Below are 15003 nucleotides of genomic sequence, written 5' to 3' on the forward strand. Positions count from 1 at the left end.
GGGGGGCCTGGACAATCTGCTCCATGCCTTGACCTTCACGGAGACCACTAAAAGGCCTACATTTTTCAACTCCCCGAATGGGTATCATTTGGTGGCTTCCCTTTGGCAATGGGCCACGGGGGTTGCTGGCTCCTATCCTCTAATTTGCCATACTCAGTGGGTCTTGTAGCTTTACAGTCATGTGTACTCGGAGCCTGTGAACCACACGTAATGGGAGTGTGTGCACAACCTGAGATCCACCTAACACACAGTTGCAGTCACCATATTGTGTGAATAGGGTTGAGGGGGAACACTGGAAAAATCCAGTGGACAGTTTGCACATGGTAGACACATGCATTGACCCAACTCATACAATGTAGTAACTGCATGTATTGGGTAGAGCACACGCCTTTTATGTGTGGTTGGTAGGTTTCCAGTGCAAATGCTCGTACATCTGAAAAGGTCTGGAGTCTTTCGGCTCATGCTGCATACTTAATTTTTGGAATCAAAATTAGTTAAGGCTGCTTACTTAGATGGTTTATAAAGTGATCAGACAAATTTGTGGAGCATAGGTCTATCAGGAGCTATTAGTCATGCTAAATGGAACCTCCATGTGCAGATGTAGTATATATTTGAGTACTAGGGTTGCCAGGTCCCCCCTGGTCACCAGTGGGGGATGTAGGGCTGCCCAATTCAGGTTGGGAAACTCCTGGAGATTTGGGGATGGAGCCTGGGGAAGACAAAGACCTCAGTGGGGTACAATGCCATAGAATCTACCCTCCAATTTTCTCCAGGGGAACTGATCTCTGTAGTCTGGAGATGAGCTGTTATTTTGGGGGATCCCCAGGTCCCACCTGGAGGCTGGCATCCCTTTGAGTAACAAGGTCAAAAAAAGGGATGACCATCACCTCTACACCCTGCTTGTGGAAACATCTGGAAACATCTGCCTGGCAGCTGATAACAACAGAATGTGGGATCAGATGAATCCTTGGTTTGATCCAGAGCGCCATTCTCATTACAGTTGGCCCAAAGAGCCCGTAAAACTCTAAGGCCTGGTTCATACATGCAGAAGAATGAGGTGATGGCGAATGAGGTGACTGGACTGTGTAATATTTAGGAATCCAGTTCACGTTTTCTTATCGTTCCAGGGTACCAGAATCTGCAGACCAGGTTTTATTTAAGGCTCAGGGTAGACCTGCTAGGGAAACTGTGATCAAGGACTATATTAGACCTTGTGTTAAATTCTTTGTAGGGTGTGAATAAAGTTATTTAAGAAGACCCTCTGCATCTTCCTGAGGGAATGCAGCATCTTATAGTCTGCACTACTTCAGACCGCAGGGAGAAGATGCTGACTTCAAAGGTTCCTCTGCACAGACGGTTCCAAATAAACAGAAAACTAGCACTGCAGCTGGGGCTGCCAACTCCAGGTTGGGAAACTCCTGGAGATTTGGGGCAGAGCCTGGGGAAGGCACGGGGCAGGGATGTGAAGCCAATCGAGTCCAGTTTGGTGTAGTGGTTAAGTGTGTGGACTCTAATCTGGGAGAACCGGGTTTGATTCCCCACTCCTCCACTTGCAGCTGCTGATGTGACCTTGGGTCAGTCACAAGCTCTGGCACAGCTGTCCTTGAAAAAGAGCAGTTTGTGTCAGAGTTCTCTCAGCCCCACCCACCTCACAGGGTGTCTGTTGTGGGGAGGGGAAGGGAAAATTTTAAAATGGAAAGGATAGAACTGGCACAGGATTTAACAATGCAGGCACCATCCCTGATGGAGCCTTCTCCCCACTGCTAGCCTCAGAGGCAGCAGAGCCTGCCCCCCCCCCCCCCCCCCCCAGCACTCCCTCCCTCGCACCAGTCGCTCCCGGGCCGCATAGGAGCCCTGGGCGGGCCAGTTCCAGCCCTCGGGCCTTATGTTTGACACCCCTGCTCTACAGCTTTATACGCCACTGAGGTTCCTCCTCTCCCCAAACCCCAACCTCCCTGGGCTCCACCTCTAATATCTCCAGGAATTTCATAACCCAGAGTTGGCAACCCTGCCTCTGTAGCAATTACTTCCTCCAGGAGAACGGATCCCTGTCGTCTGGAGGTACGTTGTGATTCCAGGAGATCTCCAGTCCTCACCTGATGGCTGGTAACCCTAACCGCAGCCCTGGCTCCCGTGTAATTCATCCGCGAATGGTAAAGAGCCAGCAGCTGGTGAGCAACATCAGGGCCTACCAGCGATTCTCACATACCCCCCCCCCTCTTTCTTCGGCTTTCCCATTGGCTGAACGGAGCCTTTTAGCCCTCAGCCAATCCTCACCGAGGCGGAATTCTTTTTACAGTGCTTCCCACCCGCACTCCCACCCCCTTCCACACAGGCCCTTGGTGTGGCTGGGCAGTGTCCCAAGCTGGGGCTCCTAACCTCAGCCCGCCCCAAGTATCCTGGAGTCAGCAAGGAGGAATGAGGTTTGGCTTCCTGCCCTTGCTCTGTGCTCAACAGGCTTGCCAGTGAACTCAAATTGCCCACCACGGCAGCAGCGGCGGCACGTTGCTTAGGGGGCGATGTGAAATTTCTTGACTACTGAGGCCCCCCGGGGCAAAAGCAAACTCAACGGCCTTGCAGAGGCCACACGGAACGGGGCTTGTCCAGAACGAGTCTTGCTGGAGGGTTCCTCGCTAATGAAAGGAAAACGATCCCGGGTAGCCCAACGCTGACTCTCCAATGGCTTGGAAAAGCCTTTTTGAAAACCTTTGCTCAGGTCTACCTTTTCCCCTACCGCTGCCCCACAAATGCTGGAATGAGGAAGGAGCTTTTGCTCAGGTCTACCTTTCCCCCTACCGCCCCACAAATGCTGGAATGAGGAAGGAGCGCACTGATCGCCAGGCCTGGGAGAACCCTGTGATTCTGCACGTGTCCCGTGGGGGCAGAAACAGATACAGAGTCTGGCATCCCGAGAAACTTGTGCGTGTGTGTAAAGTGCCCTCCAGTCTCAGCCAATGCAAGAGGCTTTCAAGGCCAGGGAGATGTAGAGGTGGTTTGCCCTGGCCTTCCTCTGCAGAATCTTTCCTGGCGGTCCCCCACCCAAGTACTGACTCTGAAGATCTGACAGGATCAGGCTATACCTGCCACTTTCCTTTCCCCCCCCTGAGGAACTCACCTTTTGGCTTTTTGAAAAAACAAGTTTCTAGTCCTCAGGGCTTGGGGATACCTGGAAGTTTGCAATGCTTGGCGATCTCTCACCACGCAGCCCTGTCCAATGTCCTAAGCTTATATGTTTGTGCCCGAAGCAAGACGGTATTCTGTAACTGGATTTCTTTCTTGAGTGTATATTGACCTGGCAAGAGGGTCTGAGAAGTATAATGGTTAAAGTGCTTGCCTAGCACTGGGAAGATCTGAATTCAAATTCGGTTCTCTTTGGGTGGCCTTGGGCCGGTCCTTCTCTCTGACCGATTTCACACAAGAGCTGCGCCGCGGTCGCGCTTCCCTTCCCCCCTTCTATTAGTCAATTTCCCACTCGAAGCCACGCGGCCACGTTTTGACCCGCGGCTTTGCCCGATTTTCCCTGCTGTTTCATGATCCTCAAAAAACAGGATCACAAAACCGTGGAGAAAATCGGGCGAAGCCGTGGGTCAAAACGTGGCCACGCAGCTTCAAGTGGGAAATTGACCAATAGAAGCAGGGGAAAGGGAGGCGCAACCGCGGCGCAGCTCTTGTGTGAAATCAGTCTCTCAGTTTAACCTACCTTATAGGGCTGTTGTAATGGAAGAGACTCACATACACTCTCCTAACCTCTTTGGAGGAAGGGCAGGATAAACGTGTACTGGATAAATAAATGATCAGTAAATAAAGCTGGTACTCAGTCGTAGAACCCAGGCCTCACTTCTGTACCTTTTACAACTTCTGTACCTTTTTCAAAGACGTTTAGACTCTCGGGTTACTGAATACCATGCCTGACGGATACAGAAAATGTCTGTTGCCGAACTGTTTCTGGTACAGGATGTGTAAAACTGGCAGTCCAACTGCCACACAATGAAAGTGGGGGGCTTGTCTAAGAACTGGACACATTTACGGAATATAGGAATATATATTGGCTATCCTCCATGAATGGAACCTCCATATTCAAAGGCAGTATACCTCTGCTCATCCGTTGCTAGGGAGCAACAGCACTCAATGGCCATTGCCATCGCGTCATGCTTGTGGGCTAACGAGAAGCATGTGGCTGACCACTGTGGGGAAAAAAGGATGCTGGTATTGCTGGGTCTGATCCAGCAGGGTTCTGCTTACGTTCTTGGTAGACTGTTGATATATTGGCCTCGGCGGTTGACTGGAAGTGCCAAGGCTCAAGAGCCTGCTTTGAGATCCCAGCCCCAGGTCCCCCAGGAGCGCTTGGCACTGCTTTTTTTATCTGGCACGATAAGGGGCATGCCCTCGGCAGTCCTCACATCCCCTCTCGCTTATTTGCCATCGCTTTGCACCTTCTCAGGATGCGACCTGCCATGGAAGAAAAGGGCTTCAGTACAGAGAAATGTCGTCTCCAATGAGTTCCTGAACAATAGCTCAGCCGGTCCCTGGCTGAGAGTGCCCAGCTTTGAAACTTTTGCTTCCTTGAGCTAGACAAGCAGCCCTGACTGGTCCCATTGCAAGAAATCCTTCCTGGGAAATTCCCTGCCTCATTAAGGGCTCCCCCTGCCCTTGAGGGAGGACTGGTAAAGTGTGGCACCTGCAAGTTCACTCAATGCAGCGGCTTTTGTGACTCTTCAGATCCTTTATTTTGACACTCAATGCAGCAGCTTTTGTGACTCTTCAGATCCTTTATGTGACTCTTATCCTTTTGTGACTCTTCAGATCATTTATTTTGGTATTTATACCCTGGTTTTCTCTCTGGGAAGCTGCGGTGGCTCAAGTGGTTAAGACGCTGAATGCAGGCTGTGGAAGGTCAGTAGTTCAGCAGTTCGAGACCCGAGTTGCCGCATGACGGAGTGAGCTCCTGTCTCTAGTTCCAGCTCCTGCCAACCTAGCAGTTCGAAAGCAAGAAATTGCAAGTAGATAAATAGGTACCACTTCAGTGGGAAGGGAACAGCGTTCCGTGCGCCTTGGTGTTTAGTCATGCCGGCCATATGACCACGGAAACGTCTTTGGACAGCGCTGGCTCTTCGGCTTTGAAATGGAGATGAGCACCGCAACCCTAGAGTCAGATTCGACTGGCTTTCGAGCAAGGGATCCTTTACCTTTGCCTTTTTTTCTCTCTGGAGGGGACCCAAAGGGACTTGCAACTTTATTCTCCCCTCCTTCGTTTCATCTTCACACCCACCCTGTGAGGTTGTTTAGGCTGAGTGAGCACCTGGCCCAGGGTCATCCAGCAAGTTTCCATGGCAGGGTAGACGATTTGAACCTGGGTCTTCTGGATCCTACTCCAACACTAACCTCTATAGCACACCGTCTCTCAGTGCACCTTTTGATGCTCTTTGTGCATCATTTTGTGTGTATAAAGATTGCAATGCTGGACCCAACCAAAGCTTCAACTAGTTCTGACTCCCAAAATAGCCAACCAGATGCGCTCCAGGTCATGATCAAAGCAGAGCCAGTTTGGTGTAGTGGTCAAGTGTGCGGACTCTAATCTGGGAGAACCGGGCTTGATTCCCCACTCCTCCACTTGCAGCTGCTGGATGACCTCGCGTCATAGTTCTGTTAGAGCTGTTCTCTCAAGGACAGTTCTGCAATGAGCTCTCTCAGCCCCACCTACCTCACAGGGTGTCTGTTGTGGGGAGGGGAAGAGAAAGGAGCCTGTAAGCCGCTCTGAGACACTGAGTGAAGGGCGGGGTATAAACCCAATCTCCTTCTCCTTCCTTCCAGATGCTATCTGATTGTTGGTCCCTGGCAGTGTTCCCTCTAAGCTGAGTTAGTGTGAGCTAGCTCACAGTTTTATAGCTTCCGGCTCACACATTTTTGTCTTTGCTCAGAAAAGGCGGCTCCAGAGCAAACTAATTTATGCAGTCGCCAAATCACTCGCTCACAACTTTGATACCAGGAGCTTACAAAGTAGAATTTTTGCTTACAGGACTCTGCACCTTAGAGGGAACATTGGTCCCTGGTATCCGGTAATAAGAGATATACTGCCTCTGAACAGGGAAGTTCCACATTAGGTTCAAATCATCTGAAGAACTCTCCCAAACATCATATTTCGGCAGTCCTTTTAATAGTACTCTGATAGCTAAGGGGGGGGGGACATGACGAGCGTTATAAAACTGAGCATGAGGTGAAAATTTTATAGAAGGAGCTTTTTCATCCTTTCCCATCATACTAGAACTTGGGGGTGCCCAATGAAGTCAATGGGCCATAGGTCCTGAGGAAACTTTCCTGAGTGTAAGCTCCACTGAATAAATGGAACTGACTTCTGAGAACAAAGTATGAATCCAATGACACCTTTCAACCCCACAAAGCTCTATGCACGGTATAAGCTTTTCTGTGCAAGTATACTTCAGACCAACATGGCTACCCCACCTGAATCTGACTTCTGAGAAGACCTGCTTGGGGTCCCCAATCTTGCCACTTAAAGCAGCTGCTTCAGGGTACATATACCCCTATATGCCAGGGTAACCTATGGAACTATATAGAGGCAGGCTACTGCAGAGGATCCTGCCAACCTAGCAGTTCGAAAGCAAGAAATTGCAAGTAGATAAATAGGTACCACTTCGGTGGGAAGGTGACAGCGTTCCGTGCGCCTTGGAGTTTAGTCATGCCGGCCACATGACCACGGAAACGTCTTCGGACAGCGCTGGCTCTTCGGCTTTGAAACGGAGATGAGCACCGCAACCCTAGAGTCGGATTCGACTGGCTTTCTAGCAAGGGAACCTTTACCTTTTACCTTTTTACTGCAGAGGACAGAGATTGCAGTCAGACCTGTACCCGTGAAAGGGTCCGTAGATCTTAGAAGCGTGAATCAATGCAAAATACTACCTAAGCAGAGATCATTGCATATGTTTTAAATGATGTATGAAGCAGTAATAAAACACACTTAAATTAGATGACCTTTTCAAACCGAAGGGCTTCCCTCTGTTCGGTCATCCCGGTGACTTTGCCCTCCTTGGACATAGCATTGGAAAGTTGGGGGCAGGTTTTCTTGGTTGTGAGTAATTGGCATAGTCAACAGCCTGTATTTTCCTCCTTACAGCGTCAAATACACAGGAGCGATGAGACTTTTCCTTTTAAGCTGAAGATTCAGGGGTGGGGCCTGGAATGTACCAGTGGATGTCAGGCCCCAACAGGCCCCCAATAGTTGCCATCCAAATAAAGGCAGTGGGCAAGCGTGCCTGATGTGGCGTTTTGCCCACTGGTTTCCCTAAAAAGAGAGGCGCTGGGGTTAAAGTGTGCTGAGCAGCTGCATCTGGAACCCCAGTTCTCTAATCCCAAAGGCGAGAGGAGTTGGCAGAGAATACTGTACGGTGAAGGAACTGCACTCTGCTTATGTGCAGGTGCCCTTAAATATTTCTTGTGCCTTCCTCACATCTACCTGGCATTGCAAATAATGAGCCCAGTAGTTCAAATGAATAATTGTGAGCATTCAGACAATGCTTTTCAGTGTTCAAAACACTTCATTAACTTTAACCCTTTGCAGGCATTACAGTCACTCATTCCAAGAACCTACTTGCTGCCAACCACATATATCAGGCGTACACATTACCCATGATCCTCTGCGGCTCCCATAAAGTAAAGATAACCACACTAAACTAAAAACCCAAGAGAAGGAGATCTTATTTCTGTTAGTGTAAATGTTAGTACCACAAGTGTTAATATCACAATATACTTGTAGAGTTCGTGCTCATCTTCCATGTTTATATGTTACTATGTTAGTTGTTATGAGAGAACTTTCTGATCATCTTCGTGTTCTTCGCTTCAAAAGGCCAATTTCCGAGTCCTTCTGCCTTTACTTCGGCTTTCTGTCTTTAAAATTGTAGACAACTTTGGCAGGTCCTGCACCTGTTTCTGTAGCAAAGTCTTCTTCCGTTCCAGAGGTAGCAGAGTCACTGGATTTCGTTTCTTCCTCCTTAGACTCTTCCTCTGTTCTAAGCTGACGCCGCAAAAACTCTTTAGCCTTGAAAATGGAGTCTATCTTCTCTCTTTTGTCGTTAATCTTAAAGATGACACCTTCTGGGATCGCCCACCTGTACGTTATTCCATTAGTTTGAAGAAAAGCAATCAAATCTTTGTAATTTTTCCTCTTTTGCCGGATTTCAAATGGAATGTCTTTTAGCGTCTTGATAATTGCATTTCCCATTTTCAGTGGAGTTGCTGATGTTGCTTTTAAAATAGCATCTCTAGTCTGTCTTCCTGAGAATCTGACCACAATTTCTCCAGGTACGCTATTTTTTTTATATAGTTGGAGTATGCCCTATAGGCCACCTCCATATCTTTTATCAGTTCATCCTCTGTAAAGCCTATCACTGGAGCGATGATCTCGCTAAGCAGCCTTCTCAGGTCCTCCTTCGCTGCTTTAGGAACTCCCTGGAACCTGAGAATCATATTGGCTTTTTCCATCTGTAATTGCAGTACATGGTTTTCTTGAAGATTCTGCTTTATTTCCACTTCTCCCAGTCTTTTCTTCAACTGCTTATTTGTGGTGTCCATCTCTTGGATTTTCTCATTAGCCTGCTCCACTTACTTTTCCGTTTCATTTAGCTGGAGCTGTTGAGATGCAAAGTTCTTGTTCATCACAGTCAGTTGCTGGTGAATACCATTGAGTTGCTCCATCACCAGCTTGAGCATATCCGCTAGTAATTTAATGACGTCTGCCCCCTCTTCTGGTTTGGGACTCTGACTAGCAGTTTCGTTTTTAACTTTGCACGCTGGGCTGCCATTTTTCCGATTTGTTTACACTTCCCACCGCTTCCTCCCAACTCGATGTCAAAAATCAAGTATGTCTCTCACAGCACGCACGCGGCTTTCCTCCCCTCTCCCCCTTCGTGTCGTTTGTTACCTCGTATAAGAGGCGTCCCTCTTTGCGTCCGTTTCTTCCCACATGGGGGGGTCCGCTTTTTTAATAGTCCGTTTTATTCAGAACTCACGTTCATTGTCAGTCAGATTCTCTGACCATGCTGCATTTTAATGATATTCTACTCGATCTCCGGCGCTTGTCTCGGTCAAACCAGCTTGTGCCTGAAGGCCACACAGCGACTGGACCGTCAGGGCGGAGGGGAGCCTCGATTTTCTGGCATTACGCCATCGAAGAGGCTACCCCTCAGAAGCCCTCTGGCCTGGAGCCTATCGCAAAGGTTCCGTGGGGGTGTTACTTGAGGTGGCACCCCTCCAGGCCGCTGGTGTGCGATTCACCCTCCCGTGGTTCGCGGAGAGTGTCTGCCATCGCTGCTTCGTAAACCGGAAATCTGCGGCTCCCATGTTGTGTGAACAGGGGCAATATGTATATTTACCATGTGCGTACAGTCTTGGGATGTGTGAATGTGCACCCTGTAAAACCCAGTGTTCAGTCCACATGTTGTTTCCTTATTCACACAGTGACCATACATATTGGGAGAATCTATGGACACCTGGCAGAGCCTCAGTATGTGTGATTGTTGTGTCTTCCCTCTAAGCTGAGTTAGTGAGCTAGCTCACAGTCTTTTAGCCTCTGGCTCACACAGTTTTGTCTTACCTCAGGAAGGATGGCTCCAGAGCAAACTAATTTATGCAGTAGCCAAATTGCTCGCTCACAACTTTAATGCCAGTAGCTCACCAGGCAGAATCTTTGCTCACAAGACTCCACGGCTTAGAGGGAACATTGGACTGTGTCTGAAAAGTTTGTTCAATCTCAGTGCTGGAAGGGACCACCAGGGTCATCTAGGCCAAAACCCTGCCAACATAAGAACTACAGCTACAATATATCTGACAAGGAGGTATCTGATCAATACTTTAAAACCTCCAATGACAAAGAATCCACCGCCTCATGAGGGAGACTGTTCCAGTGTTTAACATGCCTCACCACAAGGAAATTCTCCCTCAGACTTCTGTGATCTTGTTGTAATCCTTCCAACAGCCCTGTAAAGTAGGCCTTATTAGAATCCCCATACTACCCAGGGTGGGCCATGGCTTGGAGGAAGTGACCAGTTATTTACAGCTGTCTTGGTTCAGAACTAACAAAGCTCCCAAAACCTTTTTATGAGGACCAACCCAATGACACGCAACAGTGGCTGTCTAAGGTTGCCGACTGAGTTCACGGCACAGATGAGATTCGAAAAGGGGAGTTTGTGGGCCACAGCTCGTTCTTCGAACTGCGGTGCTCTTTGACTCCATGCGCACCCCTATGTGTGCACCCACACATGGCACTGTGATTAGTAGCTTGCAGGAATGTAAACGTGTGGTTCTGAGGGAGAAGCTTTGGAGTCCCGCCTCAAGGATCTGAAAGTTGGTTGTGTGTCAAGATTGGGATTCTTCTATGCTTCAGTGTTCACAGCAGCTTTGTTGTTAGCGTGATTGATGTGCCAACGATATCTCTCTCTCTCTCTCTCTCCCCCACCTTCTGATCCCCCTCCCCAATGTACACCACTACTCCAGCTAACACCTGGGGCCACTCCCCCCATCCCCGAGCCCCCCTGGGGGAGATTCCAAGGCCCCTTCAAAGGGGCAGGTTCCTGCAGGCCCCAAATCCCAGCTGGTTTCTGCTCCCCGCCTGGAAACCCCCTCAGCCAGTGTCCCAGGCTGCCAAGAGACACCACAAACAAAACCACATCACACCTAATCCCCCAACCTTGATCCCCAAGAATCAACCTCCCCTCCCCACAGCTTTGAACCTGAAGAGCAAGGAATGGATGAAAGAAGGAATGGGTTTTGGCGGGGGAGAGGGGCTGATCTGTCCCGCAGTCCCAGCCCACAACCACCCGCTCGTTCTGCCCCTCCCCGCCCGTTCCGCTAATCTTGCCACCCACCTCTGCAAAAGCGGCTCAGTTCCAACCGACGGGGACCCCGCCATCCACCAGTAAGCCCCTCATGCTGACACCCTCATTAACAGTAATGCCCCTTAATCCCCGCCAGTGCCTCCTTCCATCCCATCTGCCTCCCCCGCTGCAGCATTCGGTTTCTGGAGGAGGAGGAGGAGGAAGATTCCACAGAAGGGATGGCGGAGGTCAGGAAAAAGATAATCACCCATCACCCCCCCACACACACACACCCGGTGTGGCCCGGTGTCCTCTGGGTTCAAGTGGCATTCTCCCACTAGGGGTGCTAATCCCACCCGGGGCAATCCACTAGCCAACTGTGTGACATCATTAAGTGGGCCACAGAGTAACTCAGGCTACAGATTACTTTGGGTCTAGTTCTCAGTCGGACATCATTAAGTGGGCCACAGAGTAAGTGGGCCACAGAGTACAAAAAAAGCCCAGCAGGAACTCATTAGCATAATAGGCCACACCCAAGAGCAGAAACACATTAGCATATTAGGGCACACCCCTGACAGCGCAGCTCATTAGCATATGAGGCCGCACCCCCGTGTTACCAGAAGTGTGGTCATCCAGCCACACCCACCTTTTGCTTCTTATTCTGTTTACCTTGTTTGTTGTCAAAACCCAGGGCTTTTTTTTAGCAGGGACTCCTTTGCATGTTAGGCCACACCCCCGTAATGTAGCCAATCCTAATGAGTTTCTGCTGTTGGGTGTGGCCTATTATGCTAACGAGTTCCTGCTGGGCGTGGCCAACTCTGAAGCCAGCCGGAACTCCGTTCCTGTGCGTTCCTGCCCAAAAATAGCCCTGGTAACTCAGGCTACAGATTACTTTGGATCAAGTTCTCAGTCGGAAACTAGTGACAAGCTGTACCACTGCACTGAGGGTTCATGTGACTGAATGCTCCTCTGGGATTACCAACTGCCAGGGAAAGCCTGGAGTTACAACTTCTCTCCAGACTGACGGGACCAGTTCCCATGGAGAAAATGGCTGCTTCAGAGGGTGGACTATATGGAATTATACCCTGCAAAGGCCCTCCCCTCCCTGGTGTAGTGGCTAGGAGAAGTGGATTCTATTTGGAGAACCGAGTTTGATTCCCCACTCTTCCACATGAAGCCAGCTGGGTGACCTCAGGTCAGTCACAGTTCTCTCAGAGCTCTCTCAGCCCTGCTTACCTCAACGGGGGGCTGTTGTGGGGAGAAGAAGGGAAGGTGATTGTAAGATGCTCTGAGACTCCTTCGAGTAGTGAAGGGCGGGGTATCAATACCTTCTTCCCTGGCTCCATCTCCAAACCTCCAGGAATTTTCCCAATTTGGACTTGGCAACCGTATGCTCCTCTGTACAAGTAGAAACTCATTGGCCTATTAAGCCACACCCCTGACAGCACATCTCATTAGCACATTAGGCCGCACCCCCATGTTACCAGAAGTGTGGTCATCCAGCCACACCCACCTTTTGCTTCTTATTCTGTTTACCTTGTTGTCAAAACCCAGAGGGGTTTTTTGTAGCAGGAACTCCTTTGCATGTTAGGCCACACACCCCTAATGTAGCCAGTTCTAATGAGTTTCTGCTGTTGGGTGTGGCCTGTTATGCTAATGAGTTCCTGCTGGGCGTGGCCAACTCAGGAGCCAGCCGGAACTCCGTTCCTGTGCGTTCCTGCCCCAAAATAGCCCTGATTATCTTCAACTGTAATGAAACGCAAGCAGGCTCGGTGGGAGGTCAGCAACACTGTAAAAGTCAAAATGGGTCTACTTGGGTTGCTTAGATTTGAGGACGGCCAGGGCTATTTTTGGGCAGGAACGGAGTTCCGGCTGGCTCCCGAGTTGGTAACATGGGGGTGCGGCCTAATGTGCTAATGAGCTGTGCTGTCAGGGGTGTGGCTTAATAGGCTAATGAGTTTCTGCTGTTGGGTGTGGCCTATTGTGCTAATGAGTTCCTGCTGGGCTTTTTCTACAAAAAGAGCCCTGATGGACGGCTACTACTGGTCTTCAGCTGGTGGTCAGGACCCACAACTGGGGTGCAGCTTGATGGGTCACACCAACAATTTCACCCCCATACATATTGCTGGCACCAGCCAAAACAAGTTGGGCTTCTCCTTGGAAATCACCCTGGCAAAAAGCTTGGCAGAAACAAACCCAGACTGTGTTTTTGCTAGCAGAGTTACTACACAAGAATCTTATCCAAGTCTGCATTTTGATTCCTATCATGTTGTAACAGTAAGTCTCAAGGCAATATTGAATAGCTTCTTGTTATCAAGGAAAATTTTAATTTAAAAAGAAACCGAAGGAAGAAGTGGGTTGCCTGTATCGCATGTTTGGGATCAAGGTGAACCTTGGTCTGGAAAGACGGCAGATTCATTTCTAAACCAAGGCAATACTGCAAATGATGTGAGGCTGAAGGAGCAGTACGGGTCAGGGCTTTTTTTTGTAGAAAAAGCCCAGCAGGAACTCATTAGCATAATAGGCCACACCCAACAGCAGGAACTCATTAGCATATTAGGCCACACCCCTGACAGCACAGCTCATTAGCACATTAGGCCGCACCCCCATGTTACTAGAAGTGTGGTCATCCAGCCACACCCACCTTTTGCTTCTTCTTTTTTTAATACGTCACCCACCTTTTGCTTCTTATTCTGTTTACCTTGTTTGTTGTCAAAACCCAGGGCCTTTTTTGTAGCAGGAACTCCTTTGCATGTTAGGCCACACACCCCTAATGTAGCCAATCCTAATGAGTTTCTGTTGTTGGGTGTGGCCTGTTATGCTAATGAGTTCCTGCTGGGCGTGGCCAACTCGGGAGCCAGCCAGAACTCGGTTCCTGTGCCTTCCTGCCCAAAAATAGCCCTGAGAACCCTGTCTGCTGCCCTGAGCTTCTTGGAGGGTGGTGGGGGTGGAAGGTACCATCAAGTCACAGCCGAGTTATGGCGACCCCGCAGGGGTTTCAAGGCAAGAGATTTTCAGAGGTGGTTTGCCATTGCCTGCCTCTGTGTCACACCCTGGTATTCCTTGGAGGACTCCCATCCAAATGCTAGCCAGGGCCGACCCTGAGATCTGACAAGATCAGGCAAGTCTGGGCTATCTGGGACAGGGCCTTCCTGGAGTGAGGAGAGGATAAAAATATAGGTGGTGGTGGGGAGTAACAATGCATTAAAACTGCCCGAATTCTTTGGGTGAAAGCCTCAAAACCGGTTTCAGTTTTGTAGCACTCATGTTCCCTCAACCACACGAGGCATTAATTAAATAAGACTTGTGAAAACAGCATCATCAGAAGGCGACAGGACGCGTCCCTCCTGAGAACCTGTTTTCAGCCCCAGGACTCGACTCTGTAATGTGCAGACAAGGGGAAACGACGGCTTTTGAACAGGTACAGAGGAGCAAATGTCCCCGCAAATAAGTCGCCAGAGCCTGGTGGTCACACACATTCGCAGTTTTCAGCTCCTGCAGCCGGTTTCTGAGCCTCGCTACACCTTTTTATTTAAAAAAAAAAAACACAATTAGCAATAATAGTCCACTCCGGAGGGGTCCTCTGGGTTGATCACTCTGGAATAAAGTAGGGATGATCCCCCTCGCCGGATTATTAGTCCTGCAAGAATTCTACAGTTGGGGGATCACGAGGCTGCCCTTTATTCTTAGGTTATTTCCATGTGTGTGTGTGTGGGGGGGTGTATAAGGATGACGGAGTAAAGGTGGGCAGCTTGATCCGTCCGCGCTTAATTTGTATAAAGTCGAAGCTTTTGGCCAGCCACTCTATCCTGGAAGTTCTTCCCTCTGAATCGCACACGTGCCGGGCTGCTTATGGGAAAATGTGTAGTGACGGGAAACCACGCTGCAGGCATCCCGACACACACGCACGCACGATCCGGGGCAAAAAGCGTGGTGAATCTGGTCTGGGCACTGCTTACAGTTTTCAAAAGTGCAGGCCTGGAAGCGTAGCGGACACTACTACCCCCTCCGGCCCGCGCCCCCGTCGTCCCCCTCGGATCTTAGCGCGCCTACTGGGGGCGCACTCTGCACGTGCTCAGCGCCGTCCTCCGATCACGTGTCCTGGGCCTTCTGCCCGGAGCTTGCAAAGTGGTGCCGCGGGTGCGAGCCTCGCCGCCCCCTTCTCTTAACGCCCCCCCCC

This window comes from Gekko japonicus, unplaced genomic scaffold, assembly GCF_001447785.1.
Source record: "Gekko japonicus isolate JY-2015 unplaced genomic scaffold, Gekko_japonicus_V1.1 scaffold1560, whole genome shotgun sequence".
Lineage (NCBI taxonomy): Eukaryota > Metazoa > Chordata > Lepidosauria > Squamata > Gekkonidae > Gekko > Gekko japonicus.